Genomic DNA, 26,181 nt, shown 5'->3' on the forward strand with positions numbered 1-26,181 from the left:
AAGGCCAACATGATTTATTGTTCTTACATTATGCAAAGTGCTCCGGGGAGATCATGGCTCATTATGCAAAATCAAAACCATTGCTGTTCACTTGAATGAGTCCCAATGTGTCATTGCCAGGTACCCTCCTTGACTGACGACAGTGTTTGCTAGCGTGCCGCTGCCGAGGAGTTCAAGGCAAGACCGAAATGCAAGTACGCAGTCTTATGGGGGGAGATGCAAGTTTGGACCAAAGGCTGGGCTTCCAAAGCCAGCATGAATAACGCAGCACAGAAGGTGTTCAGTAGTAAAAAGGTGAACTTCAGGGTCTTAAAACACAAATGGGAGAGAAAAAGGTGGCTGTGTATAAAACAGAAACTTTAGAAACAAGCCTGCCTTTCTTTCTCCCTTTATTTTTCTGGCTAGAGGGATTTGGACTTGTGTGCCTGTGAGTCTCTTTAAAAAAAAGAGATTTATTCTTCTCAACCACCAGACTTAGTGGTATCTCTGTCAGATTAGAGCTTCATCATTACTTTGAAATATTTGATATAAAAAAAGTTCATTTGATTAGCGATCTACTCAGATTATCACAAAAAATTTCAACATTAAATTTGTCAAGGGAAAAAAAAAGAGGTAGCTTCAACTGCTGTACATTTTTGAATGCTTGTAAAAAATGATTAAAAAAATTTTTTATCAACTACTCATCAATGCTATCAAGAATTTGAAAGGTTCATTTAAAAAAAGATTTGATGCGGCCATTTCAAGAATAAAACCAGATATTTAAAAGTTATGCTCAGGCATGCCAGGTAAAGTTTCTCATTAAGAAATTTAAAAGGTTGTACTTGGAATTTATAAACAAATTTAGTATCTAACGTTTTTCTTAATTGCTTGTATTGTGTTTTTCCTATCATAATCATATCCTCATAAGACATATACCACTTTTTCAGGGACCCCCATAGGTGTTCTGAATACCGTCTCAATCCCCCCAGGGCTGCTCAAGTGTATACGGATGATAAAGCTTGGGACATGCTGATACCGAGAATGATTTCATAGGGGTAAGAACCCCCCTCTCCTCATATCATCTATGAAAACTCCCATCTCTCTGTAGAGACAAATGTCCAGGCCTTAGTTGAGTATCAGCTTTCTGGTCGACCCTCTGCCTTTTGCAACGAGTGAATCCAAGCCAGGGGGAGAGATCAGAGAACTCAGGAACAAGGTGGTACCAACACTAGGTCCTCCTCAAGACAGACCTGGTCCTAGGCCAGATTGAGTCTTTTTTTTTTTTAACTTTATTGAGGTATAGTTGATTTACAATGTTGTGTTAGTGTCAGGTGTACAGCAAAGTGATTCAGTTATACATGTATACATATTCATTCTTTGTTAGATCCTTCTCTCATATAGGTTACCACAGAATGTTGAGTAGAGTTCCCTGTGCTATACAGTAGGTCCTTGTTGGTTATCTATCTTATATATAGTAGTGTGTGTGTGTTCATCCCAAGCTCCTGATTTATTTCTCCCCTCACGTTTCCCCTTTGGTAACCATAAGTGTGTTTTCTATGACTGTAAGTCTGTTTCTGTTTTGTAAATAAGCTCATTTGTATCATTTAAAAAAAAATTAGATTCCACATATGAGTGAAATCATATGATATTTGCCTTTCTCTGTCTGACTTGAATGTAAGTTGGTGAACCACTATGGAGAACAGTATGGAGGTTCCTTAAAAAACTAAAAATAGAACTACCATATGACCCAGCAATCCTACTCCCGGGCATATACCCTGAGAAAACCATAAGTAGAAAAAATACATGCTCCCCAATGTTCACTGCAGCACTATTCACAACAGCCAAGACGTGGAAGCAACCTAAATGTCTATCGACAGAGGAATGGATAAAGAAGATGTGGTACATATATACAATGGAATACTACTCAGCCATAAAAAAGAACAAAATAAGGCCAGTTGCAGCAACAGGGATGGACTAGAGATTGTCACACTGAGTGACATAAATCAGCTTGAGTCTTAACTGCTTTCTCCTTTACATACCACCCCCAACACCTGCAAGCCCTCAAGTGCAATGCAAGCTTTCACAGCACATTTCCTTGAGGCCTCTATGAGTTCAGCACAGCAGCAAACTTCATATCACAGTGGTGGACATCAAATGAACGATGAACTCAGAGCTGGGGAAGGGGAATTCAGGGACTGTCATTCCTGGGAATGACCCAATGACAGCAACTGCATACACACGGCCCCGAACGCTCCTGGGTGATGCTATGTTACTGCCGGGTGACTAGAGAAGGTCAATGAAATACCTGGGGAGGAATTCTTCAAAGAAGGGAAGGGATTAGTACAGAAGGGAGCAATAACGATTTCATTCCAGACCAAACACTCTAAGACTCCATCCTAACCCCAGTCTTTCATCTGGGTCCCAGCCACTCTTGGCTTTGAGATGAGAGGGCAACACCGTCAACTTTCTAGGGTCAAGTGACCATTTAACTGCATTTGGATTCCTCCTTAGGACACAGGAGAACTACCACTGTTTGAAAAAGTCACCTGTGGCACGAAGGGCTTCTGTGGACTTTGGGCCTGGGAGGAATAAAGAGAATTTGGCTTTAGAAAGAATCATGCTTTCCTTCCTTCAAAGAAATCTACTATGTAGTCTTAATAGCCAGCCCTGGATGGTCCAGAGGGTAAAAGAAATGCAGAGAAATGAGCAGAAGGCAGGATCAGCGTCATGGGCATCAACAACTTGCTCCATTTGGGACAATATTTACTTAGACATCATTTTGTTGTCGTTGCTATTTAGATCAGAGGTCTCCCACAAATGCCTAGACGGGGCCAAAATTGGAGGGGAATGGGTGGGTCCTGAGGTCAACTGGAAAATGCAGTGTCTGAATTGGACAAGCTCAGCTGGCTGTGACCAAGCAGAGTTCTCACCTGCAGTTTTTAGTTTTACAAGAGAACTCAGACCTCCAGAACTGACATAAAAGTTGCCGATGTTAAACTTAGCAGTGAAATTTAATTTCGTTTTCTTTTAGAAAAAAGCTCTGTGAGTAATCAAAATGCCCTTCAATAGGTGAATGGATAAATAAGCTGTGGTTATTGTTTGTAGATTTTTTGATGATGGCCAGTCTGACCAGTGTGAAGTGATACCTCACTGTAGTTTTGATTTGCATTTCTCTAATAGTTAGTGATGTTGAGCATCTTTTCATGTGCTTTTTGGCCATCTGTGTATCTTCTTTGGAGAAATGTCTATTTAGATCTTCCACCCATTTTTTGATTGGGTTGTGGTTAATAATGAAGTATTCTTTAGGGCTAAAAAGAAATGAGCTATCAAGCCATGAAGAGACAAGGAGGAAGCTTAAATGCACATTCCTAAGTGAAAGAAGCCATCTGAAAAGGCTGCCTACTGCCCAATTCCAACTTACGACATGGAAAAGGCAAAACTGTGGAGACAATAGAAAGATCAGTGTTTGCCAGGGGTAGGGTGGGGGGATGAAGAGGGAGCACAGAGGATGCTGAGGGAAGTAGAAATACTCCATATGAGACCATTATAATGGATACATTTCATTACACGTTTGTCCAAATCCATAGAATGTACAACATACAAGTGAACCCTCACGTAAATTATGGACTTCCGGTGATAATGGATGTCAGCGTAGGTTCTAACAAATATACCACTTTGGCGGAGAATGCTGACAAGGGGGTCATGCCTATGTGGGAGCAGGGGGTGAAAGGGAAATCTCTGTACCTTCCCCTCAATTTTGCTGTGAACCTAGAACTGCTCTAAAAATATAAAGTCATAAAAAAAGGTCCTGAGTAGCCCAAGCCCAGCATATCTGACTCATAGGACACCAGTTTGCAGCTTCTGATTCAAAAGGAGAAGTTACTATCATCTAATTAGTGTGTAAGAAAGACACTTAGGGAAATAGGATTTTCTCTCGCAGATTAATGGTCAGTACCTAAAACTCGGTGAAGCCAGTAGCACATTAAGTAAGTAACTCTAATGGACCTTGGCAAAATGGCAAAGGATTCTTTTTTCCACTTCCTTTGCTTCTTAAAGAAATTTTAGGAATGAGGACGTCGTACTCGTTCAGGAGAGAACTGCCCGAGAGTTCCAGCAACTTGCGAAACATCATTGCTAAAACTGCAAACCTGGAGTAGAAATGGTAACCACACTTCATGCTGTTTGAAAAAACAGTCTGAGAATTCCCTAATGATTACAATATTTAATATTCGATTTCTTCTTTTTTTTTTTTTTGGTAGAAAAGCCCAAAACCTAGGAAATCTTTTAGCAAGAGATTAAATAATGAATTAGAGCCAATACTTTAAGGGTGTTAAGTCAATGGGAATCCCACCATCTCTAAAGGTGGAGCTTTTGGTCTCATGAGTGAAAACTGAGAAATCGTGCAAAAATTTTTCTGTCCACCCTTCCCCACGGCTCTGTCACACGACTTGGAAAATCGATAGCAGTACAAGTATCCTATGATGATCTCATTTTTTTCTTTTTAAGGAGCTGCGTCCATTCCCTTCTAAATGACAGGACTTCATAAAGGACAGAGTCAGATAATTCCATTGTATCTGAAGTCGAGTACGTTAATGTAGCCTGAATTAATTTTCTTGGTGTTAAAGTGCAAACTGGGCTAATAAAAGTGACACACTGACTTTTCTAGAGAATAATGTGCGGCTTATGAGGGATGGCAGCAGAAATGAAAATTAGCCTCAAGACAATGTTAATTATCTTCTATCCATTAACAGGAGGGGAATTGAATTACTCATTTTATAGCAAAGAAAACCCTGCTGGCTTCGTAAAGGGAAACTATAGTATTTAATGTTCTAATTAAGGCTAACACTGTAGCAGTATAGAGAGAAGAGAAAGTGAAACACACACAGTATATTCGAGATAGAAACTGTGAGTGCCATCTTGTTGAGTTCTTTTAACACCCTTATCATCCCTCTCATTTGTAAGGAGGTAAGTCATAAAAGGCATTCAAGACAGGTGCTACAATGGCAGTCATTTCCATGACACACACACTGACCCCGGGAACACACAAAGCCGGTGTATTATTGCCGATATAATTTAAACCAATATAATTGTGTTTACAGTGGAGTCATAATACAGTGTTTATTTTTTCCAAAACAAAAAACAAAAAATGAATATCAAAGGATTGATTTTTTTACAACCAACGGACATTTCCTTAGGTCTTTTACCAAGTCCAACTCCCTACTCCGCTGTGGATCTTCAGAAGCCGGCTGAGATGGGCTCATGCTAAGGCTGCTGGTGGATATGTACGGACTTCCCAGCGGTGTGAGCCTGAATTCTGTGGATGCAGAGGCATTTGTTCTGCAAAATTTGGAATACTGTGGCTAATCTAGATTGTCAACTCACTGAGAACGGAGAGAAACTCCTTGATGCCCAGTGGCAGAGTGTAGCACTCAGATGTATCCAGTTATCTTGTATGTCTAGATAAACGGGACCATTAAACCCCTATCCCAACTCTGAATCTGCTCTGGTGGTTGGATGCTAACAGTTCACAGCTCAGGAATCCCTGAGAACTGCCTTTGGCCAATGGGACCTGCCTCCCCTGGTATTATCTGGAAGGTTCTGCTCTTCTTGAAAACCACCCCAAACCACTGCCCAAGTCGGACTGATCGGGAAGACAGAAGACCGTCTTCTTGGCTTGAAGGGGGCTCATCTCAGTGATGCATTCACACCCTAGAGCTCTCCATGGGGTGAGGCTGAGGAAAAAAATAATCTGCATGAAAATAAGGGTTGAGACAGACACGGACCTTGCTACATCTCCCAGTGGCAGAGGTAGTAGAAAGGGCACAGTCGTGGCTCAGAAAGCTGGCGTGTCTGCAGAGGCCAGTGGTCCCAACGAAGACCAGTATCATCTGGGTTGACCCACAACCCCAGGTGGAAAGAAGGACTGACCCGGAAGTTCAGTGACCTTCTCTTGAACCCAATGCATGATGCGGCAATATGAAAGTCCATGGAATTTGTACCGGATCCTGGAGAAAGTGTGAGTTCAGACTTTAGATCACCTGAGATATAGGTGGAATGCAGGAGTAAATGAAAATCAAGTTGAGAATTAGAAAATTACATACATTTACATTTCTTGCATGGCTAAGTTACTGAGATAATGGTTGTACCCACTGGGCTTCAGAAGCATTTCAGGTCCTGATAGTCTGTTGGATGCTACGGCCCCAAAGCACATGTTATGAAAGGTAAAGTATCTAAACTGAAGCACAGGGCTGGTGGTGCTTTTCTCACTTGTGAGGCCAGATGAAGGCACCTTGGTCAGTCTTGTGGGTATAATATTAGCGTTTCTGGGAACCTGTATCTGAATGTGTGAGTTTCCTGGGCACAAGAAGAGAAAAAAATCTTCGATTCCCAGGTCTGCTCAGAGGCTCTACTTACACTGAGTAACAAAGGGGACTTGTCAGGCAGGAGCTGACAGCCATAGATCTGTCATTCCTTTATTCGTTCACTCAGGCATTCATGAATCACCCAACTATTTACTGAGCGTCTACTATAAATTAGGCGTTCTTCTTGGCTTTGGGCATTTAGCAGTGATGGCAGTAGAAAAGGACTCATTCTGATAGGATTACATTCTAGAGGAGAAGAAAGGCAATCCAGGGCTTCCCTGGTGGCGCAGTGGCTGAGGGTCTGCCTGCCAATGCAGGGGACACGGGTTCGAGCCCTGGTCTGGGAAGATCCCACATGCCGCGGAGCAACTGGGCCCGTGAGCCACAACTACTGAGCCTGCGCGTCTGGAGCCTGTGCTCCGCAAACGAGAGGCCGCGATAGTGAGAGGCCCGCGCATCGCAATGAGGAGTGGCCCCCGCTTGCCGCAACTAGAGAAAGCCCTTGCATGGAAACGAAGACCCAACACAGCCAAACATAAATAATAAATAAATAATAAATAAATTAAAAAAAAAAAAAGAAAAGAAAAAAGAAAGGCAATCCATAAATACATTATCAATATAATTTTAGACAGTGATAAGCACTCCAAAAATGATAATCTCTGTTTCCTACATGTCAGACCCCCTCATGAATGCTTCACAGGATTCACTCACTTAATCATGATAAAAACCTCACGAGATGCATGAAATTGTTGTCCTAATTTGATAGAAGCAGAAACAAAGGGACAGAGGGTGGAGAGATACGCTCAAGGTCATGGCTAGGAAGTGGTGGAACACAGTTTGCAGCCTAGATAGTTCAGTTTCGGTGTCCATATGACTGTGGTTGGCTGTCACCAGCCTGGCATTCTCCTGCGGCCAAGTTATAGACCCACCTCGTTGCACTGCTACACTGTCGTACACTCAGCAGGACAGGACAGCCTGGCAGAGGGGACTAAATGCTGGGGTCAGACCGGGAGGGCTTCTTCAGATAAGATGCTTGGGAACAGCCTCTCCAAGGAGATGACCTGCAATCTGCAATCTAAACAATGGAAAGGAACCTTTTAGATATCAGCTAGATGTCCTCTAGGTGACATCTGGAGGAAAAGTATTCCAGGCAGAGGAAATATCAAGTACAAAACCCCTAATGTGGGAATGAGCTTGGCACCTTAGCAGGATGCAAAAAGAAAGCTTCACACCAATTAGTCCCTACATAGGGGAAATTCTCAGCAAGGGACCCCATCCGCCTACAAACTATAGGAATCCCTTACTTTTACCATCTCGGACATGATGGGGGGGTTTATGTGGTTCGTATGTTTGACCCAAATCATGTACCTCATGCACTTTAAAATTTTCTTGGTGTGCATTAGAAATCCTTCCAAATTATCCATGTTATCTATTTTTTCTCTCACTTCTTAAATGGGATTATTATTCTTGCATACATATTAAAATACCTGCGACTAGTTTTTTTCTAAAGTACTGAATGATTGTCAAAATAATCTCTTTGAAAATGGAATTTCTCTCCATTCCACATGATGGACAGATAAGGCAAGTGGCCACAGAGGGTTAACTGGCTGGGCTTCGTACTCCAAGACTCTCAGGCCACTTAACAAGATAAGCATAGTAGTTCCTCTATGACGGAGACCAACTTGTCCAGACAATTTCTGTTCTCTCATTCAAGGAAATCATGCCTCGGCAGGTACTGAGCCTCCAAGGGCAGCCCCCAACAATTCCTCATCTCTGTATGGTGGAGGAGGAGCTAATTCACCCCCTCTCCCGCCCACCTTGAATATGAACTTGCCCTGGGATGATTCGACCAACAGAACGTGCTGGAATGACATTTGAGGCCATCAGCAGATGGGCAGCTTCTGCTTCCTTATTCTTGAAACACAACCCTAAATGCTCCCACCTAGAACCCAGCCAGGAAGCTGTGAGAAGCCCCCGTTGGGGGAGGGGTCACGAAGGAGAACCAAGGCTCTCCAACCCAGCCGTGACCCAGCTCACAGCTGATGGCCACATCTGGGCATGCAAGTGAGGCTGTGAGACCATCTGGGACATTTCAGTCTAATCCAGCACCCACATGACCAAAGTCCCCACCTACATCCCTTGGAGCAGAAAACTGCCCAGTTTGTCCCATAACCACGAGAGATCATAAAACAGCTGTTGTTTTAAGGCATTCAGTCAGAGACAGCTAAAACAATCCCTTCATGTCAAATATTGTGCCTGAATAGACTGAAGGCTGAGGGTTCTTTGAGCTTGGAAGCCATGGCTCCCGTCATGCTGACATTCAGGTCAGAAGGGAATGCGACACAGAATTGACCCTGCAATTCCACTGCTATGTGGACACCCCAAAGAACTGAAAACAGGCAAACAAAAAAATATATGCACCTGTTCATGGCAGCATAATTCACAACAGCCAGAAGGCGGAAACTCCCCAAAAGCCCATCAACCGATGAATGGATTAGCAAGATATGGTCCATCCTTACATAGGAATCTGATTCAGCCATAAAAAAGGGATAAAGTGTTGACACATGCTACAAAATGGATGGACCTCAGAAACATATACCAAGTGAAGGGAGTCGGACATGGAAGGTCACAGATTGTATGATTCCATTCATATGAAATGACCAGAACAGACAAATCCATAGAAACAGCAGCATGCAGCTTGGTGGTTGTCAGGGGCAGGGGGAAGGGAGTGGGAGGAACTATTTCATGGGTATGGGGTTTCCCTTTGGGATGACAGAAATGTTCTGGAACTCGATAGAAGTGGTGGTTGCATAACTTCGTGACTGCAACCGAATTGTTCACTTAAATGGTTAATTTTATGTTATTTGAATTTCACCTCAATGAATTACATTTAAAAGCAATTATATTACCTTCATGCCACTAAGACAGTATCCTTAAGTGGTGACGTTGTCCTTTGTGCAGGAGGGACCTGTTTAAATCTCAGATCGGGACCATAATGCAAGAACAGGTCAACAGTAAACCAGATAAAAGGTACCATGCTGATTCCAAGAACTGGGAAACCATCCCCAGGTCACTACTACTGATCGATGACATAACTAGAGAAAACTATGTCATCGTAAAAGGGAAGTGATTGAAATTTATTTTCACCTTTATTTTCTCAAGTAAGTTCCTAGTTTGATACTTTTATATTTAAATCAAGTTGCCTAAAATATAGATGTGAAAAGTGCCTACTTTCTCCTTCCATCATTAGAAAAAATATAATTTCAGTCCACCCCACTCTTCTCTTCCTACACCAGCAATATTCTTCCTTCTGTTTCTGCAGTTTATCTATCAGAATCTGCTTGTCAGAGAGGCTGCTAATCTAGATTTTTCTTTAGCCATAGTTTGTGGTACAAATGATGTAACTTTACTAACCACATCTCACAGTTTCATATTCTATTTATTCAGAGCGATGCTTTTTAAAAACATGTTATGGAAGTCTCTGATTTTCTTCTTGCTAACAAGCGAGGTTTTTTTTTTTTTTTTTAATGAACAGTTTATAGAAGGCTGTGGCCACCAACCCCTGAGTCCAATTATGGAGAGAAGGTTTCTCTAGTGTTGGGTTCATTAGGGAAAAAAACCAAACTAAAAATAAGATAACTAGAATCAGAGTTTCAGACATACCAGCTTGCTACAAGCCACTTTAGATCGTTATACAGGGAAACCAGCTGATGACAGACGCAGAAAGGGTGCAGAACCCAAAATATATGTGGGCCATGGTGTTTCGCTTGTGGTGGCAACTAAAATTCAGAAAACATCACCATGGCCATATTTGAAGCTGTCCTCATCTTCTTATAGATCAGCTGAGATATATTTTAGTTACAAGGAACATGGATAATCTACTGGGAATGTGACCAAGGAGACAGGATTGAAGGAGTACATCGTGGGGTTATTTTTAAGAGTGAAAAGTTGGAAGAACAGGACATGGGTAAATAAACCACCAAGGGCTCAGCACACTGAGTGCTACTGTAGCGGCAACGATGCTTTGTGCTCATCACATTGCATCCTCTTCTGGGTACCAGAAACATAAGATTTCTCTGTCTCCCTGATACTTAGGCTGGGAGCATGTGATGGAGAGCTGGCAATCGGGAATGAGAGCAGGGGACGATGCATTGTGTCTGTTCAAAAGCAGTGAAGATCAAGTGTATGCCCCTAGGACCCAGATCTTGGAGCCTAAATAACGTCTCCAATAAAAGGAATCAGGAATCCTTGGAGAAATGGCAGATTCCAGTCTGTGACATGAAAAGTACAAGGTGAGCCTGGGAACTCTTATGATGGCGGGAAATTTAAAAAGTGCTCCAAAAAAGGATGGTGACATCCCAAAAAGACACAGGACCAACTGGAAGCGTTTTAAATGGACACATCTGGGATCATTTGAGGCAGAAACTATATCATCAGAGTGATGGATTAGATTCCACAGAATAAAACAAATATCCATGGGTCCACAGCTGATATAAACACATAATGGAATACATAAATGAACTGCAATTAATAAATATAGAAGGAATGATGGAAATAGAAAATCAGCAGGGGCAAACTCCACAGTGATGATTGTTTCGGAGTAGAATCATCCAAAGATGCTACAATTTGTGGGCAAAGTATGACAATTAATAGGATATTTACAAAGTCTCAAAGTATCTCTACAGTTATTTAATACATAGGGGAAAACAGAAACATCACAGTTGATAAATCTGGCAGATGCTATCTTAACCAAATGCTCCAAGCTAACCTCACCTGTAACAGGATATAATGACATCATCCACCTGCCAATACAACACACCAAGAAAGGCACAGCATAATTTCCATGGTATTCAAGCCAAAAAAGGACATCCTGAATTTAATCACAAGGAGACATTAACCAAACCCCAACTGAGGCACATTTTACAAAATAATTGGCCAATATTCATTAAAAATTGCAAGGTCATGAAAAACTAAGACAGTATAAGGAATTACCCCAGAGTAAAAGTGTGTAGCCCTGGACTAGCTCAGTCACGCCAGAAAAGGGCATTAATGGGTGGAATTCAAATAGGTCTGTATTTAGTCACAGAGTTCCATATCAGTGTTTATTTCCTGGTTTTGATCATTGCACTGTGGTTATGTAACACGTTAACATTTAGGGAAGTTCAGTAAAGGGACTATGGGAACTCTTTCCATTATTTTTGCAACATATTTTTAAGCCTGAACCTATTTCAAAATGAAAAGGGAGCAAATACAGTCCATGTGTTTCCTTCGCCCCTCTCTTTCCCTTCCATGGTATTCTTGGAAACCATGCATTGAGGTGGGAGCATCACGAAATGGAAAAAGCCTGGATCCCTGAGTCACCAGATGAAAAAGCTCCTTGCCAACCTGACGGTAACTCTACATGAGTGAGAAATACATTTTTGTTGTGCTAGGACCCTGAGACTTCAAGGAACATTTGTTACTGTATTATAACCTACATTATTCTGGTTAACATAACTATGTGATAGTTAACGGGAATAGCCGGTTCTATGTGCAGAGACGTGGGTTGATCTCTAGAAATATTGCTGGTTAAAGAAACAGGAAGTTGCAGGACAATAGTTTCAGAATGACACCTTTTATGTTGAAATAAAACTTCAAAAATTCAATATAGGTTTCACCTGTGCAAGAATGTGTACGCGTATGAGATGTGGATGAATGTGTAGGAAATGCGTATATTTTACATGTGCATGAATGTGTATATAAAAGCCTAGGAAAAGGTCAAGAAGGATACACAATTGAAACAGTGGTCATTCCTGATGAGGGGAGAAGGCATCAGAATGTATATAGGATGGGAATTTTAACTGCATATTTAAAATATGATAATATATTCAGAAATCATTCTTGTAATTAAAATTCAGAATAAAAGCAGGCCGTCTGTTAACTTGTTGACCTCAACGAAGTGATTTGTAAACCCATGGCAAAGATGTATTTTCATAACAGACATCATTAGTCTGGTAGGGCCAGACTCTCTATTTACTGTATAATGAAGTTGCATTTCCCCAGAGGATAAAGTCTCAGAGTCAGAGCAAAAGGCAGAAACAGCATAAAGTTCATTACTCTTAAAATTTTCCTTAGAGAGGATTAACCAAGATGGCGGAGTAGAAGGACGTGCTCTCACTCCCTCTTGCGAGAGCACCAGAATCACAACTGGCTGCTGGACAATCATCAACAGGAAGACACTGGAACTCACCAAGGCGGATACCCCACGTCCAAGGACAGAGGAGAAGCCACAGTGAGACGGTAGGAGGGGCGCAATCAGAGTAAAATCAAATCCCATAACTGCTGGGTGGGTGACTCACAGACTGGCGAGCACTTATACCACAGAAGTCCACCCACTGGAGTGAAGGTTCTGAGCCCCACGTCAGGCTTCCCAACCTGGGGGTCCGGCAACAGGAGGAGGAATTCATAGAGAATCAGACTTTGAAGCCTAGTGGGAATTGATTGCAGGACTTCGACAGGACTGGGGGAAACAGAGACCCCACTCTTGGAGGGCGTACACAAAATAGTGTGCGCATCGGGACCCAGGGGAAGGAGCAGTGACCCTGGGGGAGACTGAACCAGACATAACTGCTGGTGTTGGGGGGTCTCCTGCAGAGGCGGGGGCTGGCTCTGTTTCACCGTGGGGACAAGGACACTGGCAGCGGAGGTTCTGGGAAGTACTCCTTGGCGTGAGCCCTCCCAGAGTCTGCCATTAGCCCCACCAAAGAGCCCGGATAGGCTCCAGTGTTGGGTTGCCTCAGGCAAAACAACCAACAGGGAGGGAACCCAGCCCCACCCAGCAACAGTCAAGTGGATTAAAGTTTTACAGAGCTCTGACCGCCACAGCAACAGTCAGCTCTACCCACCTCCAGAGCCTCCCATCAAGCCTCTTAGATAGCCTCAACCACCAGAGGGCAGACAGCAGAAGCAAGAAAAACTACAGTCCTGCAGCCTGTGGAACAGAAACCACATTTACAGAAATATAGACAAGATGAAAAGGCAGAGGGCTATATACCAGATGAAGGAACAAGAAAAAACCCCAGAAAAACAACTAAATGAAGTGGAGATAGGCAACCTTCCAGAAAAAGAATTCAGAATAATGATAGTGAAGATGATCCAGGACCTTGGAATAAGAATGGAGGCAAAGATTGAGAAGATGCAAGAAATGATTAACAAAGACCTAGAAGAATTAAAGAACAAACAAACAGAGATGACCAATACAATAACTGAAATGAAAACTACACTAGAAGGAATCAATAGTAGAATAACTGAGGCAGAAGAACGGATAAGTGACCTGGAAGACAGAATGGTGGAATTCACTGCTGCGGAACAGACTAAAGAAAAAAGAATGAAAAGAAATGAAGACAGCCTAAGAGACCTCTGGGACAACATTAAACGCAACAACATTCGCATTATAGGGGTCCCAGAAGGAGAAGAGAGAGAGAAAGGACCAGAGAAAATATTTGAAGAGATTATAGTCGAAAACTTCCCTAACATGGGAAAGGAAATAGCCACCCAAGTCCAGGACGCGCAGAGAGTCCCATACAGGATAAACCCAAGGAGAAGCACGCCGAGACACATAGTAATCAAAGTGGCAAAAATTAAAGACAAAGAAAAATTATTGAAAGCAGCAAGGGAAAAATGACAAATAACATACAAGGGAACTCCCATAAGGTTAACAGCTGATTTGTCAGCAGAAACTCTACAAGCCAGAAGGGAGTGGCATGATATACTTCAAGTGATGAAAGGGAAGAACCTACAACCAAGATTACTCTACCCGGCAAGGATCTCATTTAGATTTGATGGAGAAATCAAAAGCTTTACAGACAAGCAAAAGCTAAGAGAATTCAGCACCACCAAACCAGCTCTACAACAAATGTTAAAGGAACTTCTCTAAGTGGGAAACACAAGAGAAGAAAAGGACCTACAAAAACAAACCCAAAACAATTAAGAAAATGGTCATAGGAACATACATATCGATAATTACCTTAAACGTGAATGGATTAAATGCTCCAGCCAAAAGACACAGGCTTGCTGAATGGATACAAAAACAAGACCCATATATATGCTCTCTACAAGAGACCCACCTTAGACCTAGGGACACATACAGACTGAAAGTGAGGGGATGGAAAAAGATATTCCATGCAAATGGAAATCAAAAGAAAGCTGGAGTAGCTATACTCATATCAGATAAAATAGACTTTAAAATAAAGAATGTTACAAGAGACAAGGAAGGACACTACATAATGATCAAGGGATCAATCCAAGAAGAAGATATAACAATTATAAATATATATGCACCCAACATAGGAGCACCTCATTACATAAGGCAATTGCTAACAGCTATAAAAGAGGAAATTGATAGTAACACAATAATAGTGGGGGACTTTAACACCTCACTTACACCAATGGACAGATCATCCAAAATGAAAATAAATAAGGAAACAGAAGCTTTAAATGACACAATAGACCAGATAGATTTAATTGATATTTATAGGACATTCCATCCAAAAACAGCAGATTACACGTTCATCTCAAGTGCGCACGGAACATTCTCCAGGATAGATCACATCTTGGGTCACAAATCAAGCCTCAGTAAATTTAAGAAAATTGAAATCATATCAAGCATCTTTTCTGACCACAACGCTATGAGATTAGAAATGAATTACAGGGGAAAAAGCATAAAAAACACAAACACATGGAGGCTAAACAATACGTTACTAAATAACCAAGAGATTACTGAAGAAATCAAAGAGGAAATCAAAAAATACCTAGAGACAAATGACAATGAAAACACGACAACCCAAAACCTATGGGATGCTGCAAAAGCAGTTCTAAGAGGGAAGTTTATAGCTATACAAGCCTACCTAAAGAAACAAGAAAAATCTCAAGTAAACAATCTAACCTTACACCTAAAGAAACTAGAGAAAGAAGAACAAACAAAACCCAAAGTTAGCAGAAGGAAAGAAATCATAAAGATCAGAGCAGAAATAAATGAAATAGAAACAAAGAAAACAATAGCAAAGATCAATAAAACTAAAAGCTGGTTCTTTGAGAAGATAAACAAAATTGATAAGCCATTAGCCAGACTCATCAAGAAAAAGAGGGAGAGGACTCAAATCAATAAAATCAGAAATGAAAAAGGAGAAGTTACAACAGACACCGCAGAAATACAAAGCATCCTAAGAGACTACTACAAGCAACTTTATGCCAATAAAATGGACAACCTGGAAGAAATGGACAAATTCTTAGAAAGGTATAACCTTCCAAGACTGAACCAGGAAGAAGCAGAAAATATGAACAGACCAATCACAAGTAATGAAATTGAAACTGTGATTAAAAATCTTCCAACAAACAAAAGTCCAGGACCAGATGGCTTCACAGGTGAATTCTATCAAACATTTAGAGAAGAGCTAACACCTATCCTTCTCAAACTCTTCCAAAAAATTGCAGAGGAAGGAACACTCCCAAACTCATTCTATGAGGCCACCATCACCCTGATACCAAAACCAGACAAAGACACTACAAAAAAAGAAAATTACAGACCAATATCACTGATGAATATAGATGCAAAAATCCTCAACAAAATACTAGCAAACAGAATCCAACAACACATTAAAAGGATCATACACCACGATCAAGTGGGATTTATCCCAGGGATGCAAGGATTCTTCAATATACGCAAATCAATCAATGTGATACACCATATTAACAAATTGAAGAATAAAAACCATATGATCATCTCAATAGATGCAGAAAAAGCTTTTGACAAAATTCAACACCCATTTATGATAAAAACTCTCCAGAAAGTAGGCATAGAGGGAACCTACCTCAACATAATAAAGGCCATATATGACAAACCCACAGCAAACATCATTCTCAACGGTGAAAAACTGAAAGCATTTCCTCTAAGATCAGGAACGAGACAAGGATGTCCACTCTCACCACTATTATTCAACATAGTTCTGGAAGTCCTAGCCATGGCAATCAGAGAAGAAAAAGAAATAAAAGGAATACAAATTGGAAAAGAAGAAGTAAAACTGTCACTGTTTGCAGATGACATGATACTATACATAGAGAATCCTAAAACTGCCACCAGAAAACTGCTAGAGCTAATTAATGAATATGGTAAAGTTGCAGGATACAAAATTAATGCACAGAAATCTCTTGCATTCCTATACACTAATGATGAAAAATCTGAAAGAGAAATTATGGAAACACTCCCATTTACCATTGCAACAAAAAGAATAAAATACCTAGGAATAAACCTACCTAGGGAGACAAAAGACCTGTATGCAGAAAACTATAAGACACTGATGAAAGAAATTAAAGATGATACCAACAGATGGAGAGATATACCATGTTCTTGGATTGGAAGAATCAACATTGTGAAAATGACTATACTACCCAAAGCAATCTACAGATTCAATGCAATCCCTATCAAATCACCAATGGCATTTTTTACGGAGCTAGAAAAAATCATCTTAAAATTTGTATGGAGACACAAAAGACCCCGAATAGCCAAAGCAGTCTTGAGGGAAAAAAACGGAGCTGGAGGAATCAGACTCCCTGACTTCAGACTATACTACAAAGCTACAGTAATCAAGACAATATGGTACTGGCACAAAAACAGAAACATAGATCAATGGAACAAGATAGAAAGCCCAGAGATAAACCCACGCACCTATGGTCAACTAATCTATGACAAAGGAGGCAAAGATATACGATGGAGAAAAGACAGTCTCTTCAATAAGTGGTGCTGGGAAAACTGGACAGCTACATGTAAAAGAATGAAATTAGAATACTCCCTAACACCATACACAAAAATAAACTCAAAATGGATTACAGACCTAAATGTAAGACTGGACACTATAAAACTCTTAGAGGAAAACACAGGAAGAACACTCTTTGACATAAATCACAGCAAGATCTTTTTTGATCCACCTCCTAGAGTAATGGAAATAAAAACAAAAATAAACAAATGGGACCTAATGAAACTTCAAAGCTTTTGCACAGCAAAGGAAACCATAAACAAGACGAAAAGACAACCCTCAGAATGGGAGAAAATATTTGCAAACGAATCAATGGACAAAGGATTAATCTCCAAAATATATAAACAGCTCATGCAGCTCAATATTAAAGAAACAAACACCCCAATCCAAAAATGGGCAGAAGACCTAAATAGACATTTCTCCAAAGAAGACATACAGACGGCCACGAAGCACATGAAAAGATGCTCAACATCACTAATTATTAGAGAAATGCAAATCAAAACTACAATGAGGTATCACCTCACACCAATTAGAATGGACATCATCAGAAAATCTACAAGCAACAAATGCTGGAGAGGGTGTGGAGAAAAGGGAACCCTCTTGCACTGTTGGTGGGAATGTAAATTGATACAGCCACTATGGAGAACAGTATGGAGGTTCCCTAAAAAACTAAAAATAGAATTGCCATATGATCCAGCAATCCCACTACTGGGCATATACCCAGAGAAAACCGTAATTCAAAAAGACACATGCACCCGAATGTTCATTGCAGCACTATTTACAATAGCCAGGTCATGGAAGCAACCTAAATGCCCATCAACAGACGAATGGATAAAGAAGTTGTGGTACATATATACAATGGAATATTACTCAGCCATAAAAAGGAACGAAATTGAGTCATTTGTTGAGACGTGGATGGATCTAGAGACTGTCATACAGAGTGAAGTAAGTCAGAAAGAGAAAAACAAATATTGTATATTAACGCATGTATGTGGAACCTAGAAAAATGGTACAGATGAGCCGGTTTGCAGGGCAGAAGTTGAGACACAGATGTAGAGAACAGACATATGGACACCAAGGGGGGAAAACTGCGGTGGGGTGGGGATAGTGGTGTGCTGAATTGGGCGATTGGGATTGACATGTATACACTGATGTGTATAAAATTGATGACTAATAAGAACCTGCAGTATAAACAAACAAACAACTAATACTAAACTTTCATTGGGTTATTTGTATGGAAATATGTTAATATAAATGTTTCAGACATTACATGAAATTTCTAAAAATCTTATATGTTCTGGTATAATGTTATAAGTCATAATCCTAGTTATTACTTTAAAATGTATATCTCAGAAATAACTAATTTTCTTGTCAACTGCATTATTATGAACTTTCATCAAATCTTTAACCGTGGTCATTTTTAAGTCTTTTGTCATTTACAGACACTTCTGGGTGTACTCTGATGCTTTTGTAAATATGTTCCTATAAAAGGGTTTCATCTTCAGGAAATTCATGGAAAAGACTCTGACAAGTACAGGTTTCTGGTACCTGACTGTACTGCTGAACTGAATGAATAAGCATTTTCAGAACTCTAATGAAAAACTGATGAGCTCATAAAAGTGCTAACAAAAGATCAAGATAAAAAAAAAAATTAATTACATGGGACTGAGTGAACTGATGAGGATGAGTATAATTTTTGTGACTTTCTGGTTGAATTTAAAAAAAGAAAAAATCCCACAAGAACTCAGAGGCAAAGAATATACAAATCAATTTTCACTGCAAAGTAAAGGAGCTGTTGCAGTGGAGGATTACTGGACTGAATGTCAATATTATGACATAGTATGAGTGTGTTTCATGTTTGGTAATTGCAATCATTGTTGCTTTTGTTGTGGTCATCCATGTACAATGCTTGGTGTCAGTCTATTTATCTCTTGTAAAAATAAAATACAGTGTGTGTGAAAAAAAAAAAAAATTTTCCTTAAACTGTCCATAAAGTACAGTGTAGATGGTTTCATGTATCCAACGCAATACAGTGATTTTCATGGACTTGAATGTTAAAGAATCATTAGGCTAAAGAGAGAAGCCAGACAAAATTCTAGTTGCAGATGTTTGGGCTAACTCCCTCCAATGTTAAGTATACAATCCCTAACAGTCAATGGCTGGAAAAACAGCCCTGCATGATTTCTTCTATTTTATTTTAATACTTTATGTCTCTAGTGTAAGGCATGCTAATAGATGTGTCCATTGTTGGAGAATTAAGTAAAATAATGAAGTTTCATCTTCCTGGGGTTCATTTCCAAAGATAGTTCGTAAGTTAAAGTAATTACAGCCCAACTTCACTTTACGAGGCTTTCTTTTTTTTTTTTAATTGGAATATAGTTGATTTACAATGTTGTGTTAGTTTCAGGTGTACAGCAAAGTGAACCAGTTATACATATACATATATCTACTCTTTTTTAGATTCTTTTCCCATATAGGCCATTCCAGAGTATTGAGTAGAGTTCCCTGTGCTCTACAGTAGGTCCTTATTAGTTATCTATTTTATATATAGTAGTGTGTATATGTCAATCTCAATCTTCCAACTTATCCCTCCCCCACCTCTTACCCCCTGGTAACCACAAGGCTTTCTTAATGGGGACTACATCTTGTCTGTAGTCTTTGCATTTGGCTCTTCCTTACAATGATCTGGAATAATTACAATTCTCTTGCTTTCTTCTTGTTCATCCAGACGTTTTGTCTTAATCTGAGCTACTGAACTGCAACTCAGTCCCCCATCTCTCTCCCCCTACCCGCATCTGGATGGACCAACTTTTGAGACACTTATTCAATACTTTTACAACAGCAGGTAGGCAATGGAGGAAGATGCTCAGTAAAAATTGGGGGCACAGGCTATGAAGTTGGAATTTGAGGTCTCTTCAGGGTTAGTTTTGACTTGACTGTTAAGATAGCCCATGGACCGCAGGGTTCCCTCCAGCCACTCCAGGGCTCCCCGGTTCCCTCTGGGGTCCTGTATCCCTGGGAGAGGGAGGATGGTGAGGGAGAGAAGATCGTTGGGAGAAGGGCTCGGGAATGATTATAAGGCCGTTGCAGAGCAATGATTCCTGGCCTGAGCAGAGGCTGGGAAGCTGGGGAAAGTCAAAGTAAGCATCACATCCAAGGGAGAAGGCAAAAAGGTTTGCTGCAGGGAATCAGAAAGACAAAGTGAATGGGTTTGAAGAAGCCCACGTGAGAAAACCAGGAGGTTAGGGGAGATAGGGGAGAGAGCGCTTTAATGTGAGTCCACAGCGCAGCCTGTGGTGGGGAGGAAGTACTGCAGGCTGAGATGATTAGAGCATGCCTGTCACATATGATGGGGTTTATAATCAAAAGAATATACATATATCAGTGGAACAGGATAGAAAGCCCAGAGATAAGCCCACACACATATGGTCACCTTATCTTTGAGAAAGAAGGAAAGAATATACTATGGAGAAAAGATAAGTCTCTTCAATAAATGGTGCTGGGAAAACTGGACAGCTACATGTGAAAGAATGAAATTAGAACACTCCCTAACACCGTATACAAAAATAAACTCAAAATGGATTAAAGACCTAAATGTAAGGCCAGACACTATCAAACTCTTAGAGGAAAACATAGGAAGAACACTCTATGACATAAATCACAGCAAGATCCTTTCTGACCCACCTCCTAGAAAAATGGAAATAAAAACAAAAATAGACAAATGGGACCTAATGAAACTCAAAAGCTTTTGCACAGCAAAGGAAACCATAAACAAGACGAAAAGACAACCCTCAGAATGGGAGAAAATATTTGCAAATGAAGCAACTGTCAAAGGATTAATCTCCAAAATATATAAGCAGCTCATGCAGCTCAATATCAAAAAAAAACCCAATCCAAAAATGGGCAGAAGACCTAAATAGACATTTCTCCAAAGAAGAGATACAGATTGCCAACAAACACATGAAAGGATGCTCAACATCACTAATTATTAGAGAAATGCAAATCAAAACTACAATGAGGTATCACCTCACACCGGTCAGAATGGCCATCATCAAAAAATCTACAAACAATAAATGCTGGAGAGGGTGTGGAGTAAAGGGAATCCTCCTGCACTGTTGCTGGGAATGAAATTGATACAGCCACTATGGAGAACAGTATGGAGGTTCCTTAAAAAACTAAAAATAGAACTACCATATGACCCAGCAATCCCACTACTGGGCATATACCCTGAGAAAACCATAATTCAAAAAGAGTCATGTACCACAATGTTCATTGCAGCTCTATTTACAATAGCCAGGACATGGAAGCAACCTAAGTGTCCATCGACAGATGAATGGATAAAGAAGATGTGGCACATATATACAATGGAATATTACTCAGCCATAAAAAGAAACGAAATTGAGTTATTTGTAGTGAGGTGGATGGACCTAAAGTCTGTCATACAGAGTGAAGTAAGTTAGAAAGAGAAAAACAAATACCGTAGGCTTACACATATATATGGAATCTAAAAAAAAAAGGTTCTGAAGAACCTAGGGGCAGGACAGGAATAAAGACGCAGACATAGAGAATGGACTTGAGGACACAGGGAGGGGGAAGGGTAAGCTGGGACGAAGTGAGAGAGTGGCATGGACATATATACACGACCAAATGTAAAATAGATAGCTAGTGGGAAGCAGCCACATAGCACAGGGAGATCAGCTTGGTGCTTTGTGACCACCTAGAGGGGTGGGATAGGGAGGGTGGGAGGGAGACGCAAGAGGGAGGGGATATGGGGTTATATGTATAGGTATAGCTGATTCACTCTGTTATACAGCAGCAACTAACACACCATTGTAAAGCAATTATACTCCAGTAAATATGTTTAAAAAAAAGAATATACATATATAACTGAGTCACAACATTGTAAATCCATTATACATGAATAAAATTTTAAAAAGAGAGATGGAAGAACATTACTAAAGGACACACTTATGTCAACTGGTGCTATTCACATACTTTGTATGATTCATTGAACAAATCCATTCTCATCAGTAAAAAAGATACTGGTCCCTGTAACGATACTTACTCTCCCATTTCCCAAACATAGCTCTGATGTGGTCAGTAGAGCAATAACGGAAGAAATCTGTCGACTTCCTCCCCATTAGCCTGCCTGAGCGTAGCAAATATCAACACCTGAGCAGCCAGAGATCCTCATAAAAAAGAGGGAGTCACCCACATATGCCTCTTATCGCCAGTCAGATCACACCCACGAGAGCAAATGAGGTTGATCCATCCTTTAAAGAGAATCCTTTAACTAGAGAAGGGCAGGGTTAATTACCAAAGGAGACAGACTAGCACACTTCAACCTATTCTCGGGCATCTCAATTCCAGCCTCAGATTTATAAACTTGACTTCTGGTTCCTTATATCCTGCCACCAACTGTCCTTGGTATAGAAGGACATGGATAAATGCAAGTAGAACCACCCAGAAAGTCCAGTTGGTATTACTGAGGATTATAAAGACATTATTTTTAATAATATTCGATGATGAATAATACAGACGTACACATGATCAATTATGCCATCGTGTGGGACAAGATGTGCGAATAAAAAAGTAGAGAAGAAAGCAAAAGGAGAGAAAAATCTTTTCCCGGCTTTTAATTTCCAAAAGTCTACACTGGAATAGAAAAAAAAAAAAATACAGCCAATGTTAAGATTTGAGGGAATACTCAGTGAGTAATAGCAAGGGTCCTTTAACTTCCTGAACTTGCTTCCTCAAGCTAAAAATAGGGGAAGATAGTCAGTGAAGAAGTGGGGTTGGCGGGTTTCACATAGAGTCTTTGACTTCAAGCTAAGGAGAGATGGGATCTGAGAACAGAGAATCTATTCCATTACTTGCTCCCTGCGGCAAGTTCCCAGGGATGTGGAGAGTCTCCGGAGAGAGGAATTGCCTGAGATTTCACTAGGCTGCCAGAGCATCTTGGACATGTACCATGCCCTGGGTTGTAGAGAAGCACACAGTTCTTGTGTGCCCAGGAGTGGCTTGGAAGTAGCCAAGAGAGCTTCTGGACCTGAAAAGATGCTTTACTATGTAGATGAGGGTAAAACGCTTTTCCCAGTGGCTTGTGTGCACGGGAATTTTCATGGACCAATGCGTAAAAGCCAGATGGGAGAGCTGGCATCTCAGAAGATGCTCACATGAACAAATTATATGCACTCAGATGTCCCCGTCTCCATACGCTTTGGAAATACATTCTGGGACTTGCCAGGATGTAAACAATCCAAGAAGAAAAGGGGAGGTGGGGCTTCACAGTGACTGAGATTAGGTTTCTGACAACTAGCCTAGCAGAACTTGGAAACTTGAAATAAATCAAGTTATTGAAAAGTAATAAAATATTTATCTTGCATCTTGAAGTTCATGGCTCAGGACACTATTCCATCCCATGGATGGATCAAGAACATTTATGTAATCAGAATAGTGAGTGATACGGACCAAAGTTCAATGTTTCTTCCATGATTCAGAACACACTTCAAGATTTTCGGTGCCTCACATGCAAATTATGGGTACCGGGAAAATCACTGGCTGGCAGATCTTTATGTCTGTTTCCTAATCTGCAAAACAAGGTCATTGGCTGAAATATTTTATAAAGTGAAACAATGCAATGAAGCTTATCGTAAAATCATAAAGCTCGTCATAAAATTGCTTGCCCTGTGTTAGTGATTTGGGGCTCAAACAAGGAAGGCATCACGGGGAGGCATCTCACCATGGTGCGTGAAGTTGTTTAGCAGAGCCTCCTGTTCAGGACAGAGCCTCTCAGCAGGGCCAGAGCCTTTCTCACTAACCCTGTCCAGACAGCCATCCTTCCGTCTCACAGTAGGAGCTTGTTGGACAGCTGACACCAGCTAGGGCTGCAGGAGGGGCTCTGGGAGGGTTAAGTATTTCTTACATAGAGTTTCAGCTTGTCGTCCTGTTTTCAGTACCACCTCACACTGACTTCCAAGATAACTGGAACCTCCAAGTCCTGAGCTTTTTTATTCTCTCTCTCTCTCTCTTTCTCTCCCACACACACACTGCCTCTCTCTCTCTCAATCAATATATCCCCCAGACCTCTCTGCAGGTGGTTAGCTACCTCTGGTCTGCTAATTCAGTGACCACCTGAGAGTCTTCTTTCCACAATTTCAATATTTTGTTGAAATCTCTTATATGACTGTTTACTTTTTGCTTCAGGTTATGGGTGTTTTGAAAAAAAGATTCTTCACTGTTGCGATGGTTAATTTTATGCATCAGCTTGACTGGGCTATGGGGTGCCCAGATAGTTGGTTAAAACATTATCCTAGGTGTTTTTGTAAGGATGTTTTTGAACGAGATTAACATTTAAAGCAGATTGCTCTCCATAATGTGGTGGGCCTCATCCAATCAGTTGAAGGCCCGAGTAGAACAAAAAGAACGGCCCCTGCCAAGCAAGAGAGAATTCTCCTGCACACTGCCTTTGGACTTCACTGCAACAGTGGCTCTTCCTGGCTCTGTAGAAGACGGCCTTTGGCCTCACACTGGAACATTAGCTGTTTGTGCCCTCAGTCTGCTAGTCTACTCTGCAGACTTCAGACTTGCCAGACTCCATAACTGTTCTTTATAATAAATCTCTTCATATATATATATATGTGTATATATATACGATTCTGTATATATACATATATAATGTATACATACATTATATATTCATATATGTGTATATGTATGTATACATACATATATAATGTATATACGTGTGTGTATATATAAACATATATATGTAAAAGTAAAAAGTATAGATAGGCAGACCTCATTTCATTGTGCTTTGCTTTATTGTGCTTTGCAGATACTGTGTTTTTTTTACAAATTGAAGGTTTGTGGCGACCTTGTATCAAGCAAGTCTGTCGATGCCCTTTTTTCCAATAGCATTTGCTCACTTTGTGTCCCTGGGTCTCATTTTGGTCATTCTCTCAATATTTCAAACTTTTTCAGTATTATTATATTTGTTACAGTGATCTGTGGTCAGTGATCTTTGATGTTACAACTATGACTTGCTGAAGGCCCAGATGATGATTAGTATTTTTAATAATAAAGTATTTTTGAATTAAGGTATGTATAGTGTTATTTTAGACATAATGCTATTGCACACTTAATAGACCACAGTGGGGTGCAAACATAACTTTTATATGTACTGGGGAACCAAAAAATTCATGTGACTCACTTTATTGTGATATTTGCTTATTTGCAGTGGTCTGGAACCAAATCCACAGTATCTCTGAGATCCGCCTGTATATATACTATTGGTTCTGTTTCTCTGGATCACCCTAATACAATCATAAATATAAGTAAACAATCCACCACAGAAATCTAGATTTGGCAACAATAAAGCCTTTTGATTGTGTTGTATGTATTGGGAGAATTTGAATGCATTATCCCATTTAAACCTCCCAATGGTGTTGTAGAGAGATGCTTGGATTGAATAACAACTGGACTGTCAAAAGGAAAATGGCAGTACAGGTATTTTTTAATATTAAAAGTGTTTTCAGCTTTATTGAGGCATAATTGACAAATGAAATTATAATATATTTAAAGTGCAGAATATGATGATTTAATGTATGTATAATTGTGAAATGATTACCACAATCAAGCTAAATAACACATCTATCACCTCACCGTTACCTTTTTTTTGAAAGAACACTTTACATCTACTCTTTTAGTAAATTTCAAGTAAAAAATACAGAATTATTAACTATAGTCACCATGCTGTATACTAGATCCCCAGAACTTATTCATCTTGTAACTAGAAGAGTGCACCCTTGGGCCAGCATCTCCCCATCTCCCCCACCGCCAGACACTGGTAACCACCATTCTACTCTCTGTTTCTATGAATTCAACTTTTCTTTATTTAGATTCCACATATAAATGATACCAGAGAGTGTCTGTGTTTCTCTGTCCAGCTTATTTCACAGTCTCATGTCTTGGAAGGAATGTAAGTTGGTGCAGCCATTATGGAAAACAGAATGGAGGTCCCCCCCACCCCGCAATTTAAAATAGACCTA

At 40.3% G+C, this 26,181-nt stretch overlaps 1 protein-coding gene across 1 annotated transcript in view; it reads right to left on the minus strand.

Annotated features, from left to right (window-relative positions):
• The window catches only part of TMEM132D (transmembrane protein 132D), a 691,888-nt gene that overhangs the window by 154,050 nt on the left and 511,657 nt on the right, over positions 1–26,181 (minus strand). The window lies entirely within an intron of this gene.

This window comes from Eubalaena glacialis, chromosome 15 (assembly GCF_028564815.1).
Source record: "Eubalaena glacialis isolate mEubGla1 chromosome 15, mEubGla1.1.hap2.+ XY, whole genome shotgun sequence".
In the NCBI taxonomy this organism is placed as follows: domain Eukaryota; kingdom Metazoa; phylum Chordata; class Mammalia; order Artiodactyla; family Balaenidae; genus Eubalaena; species Eubalaena glacialis.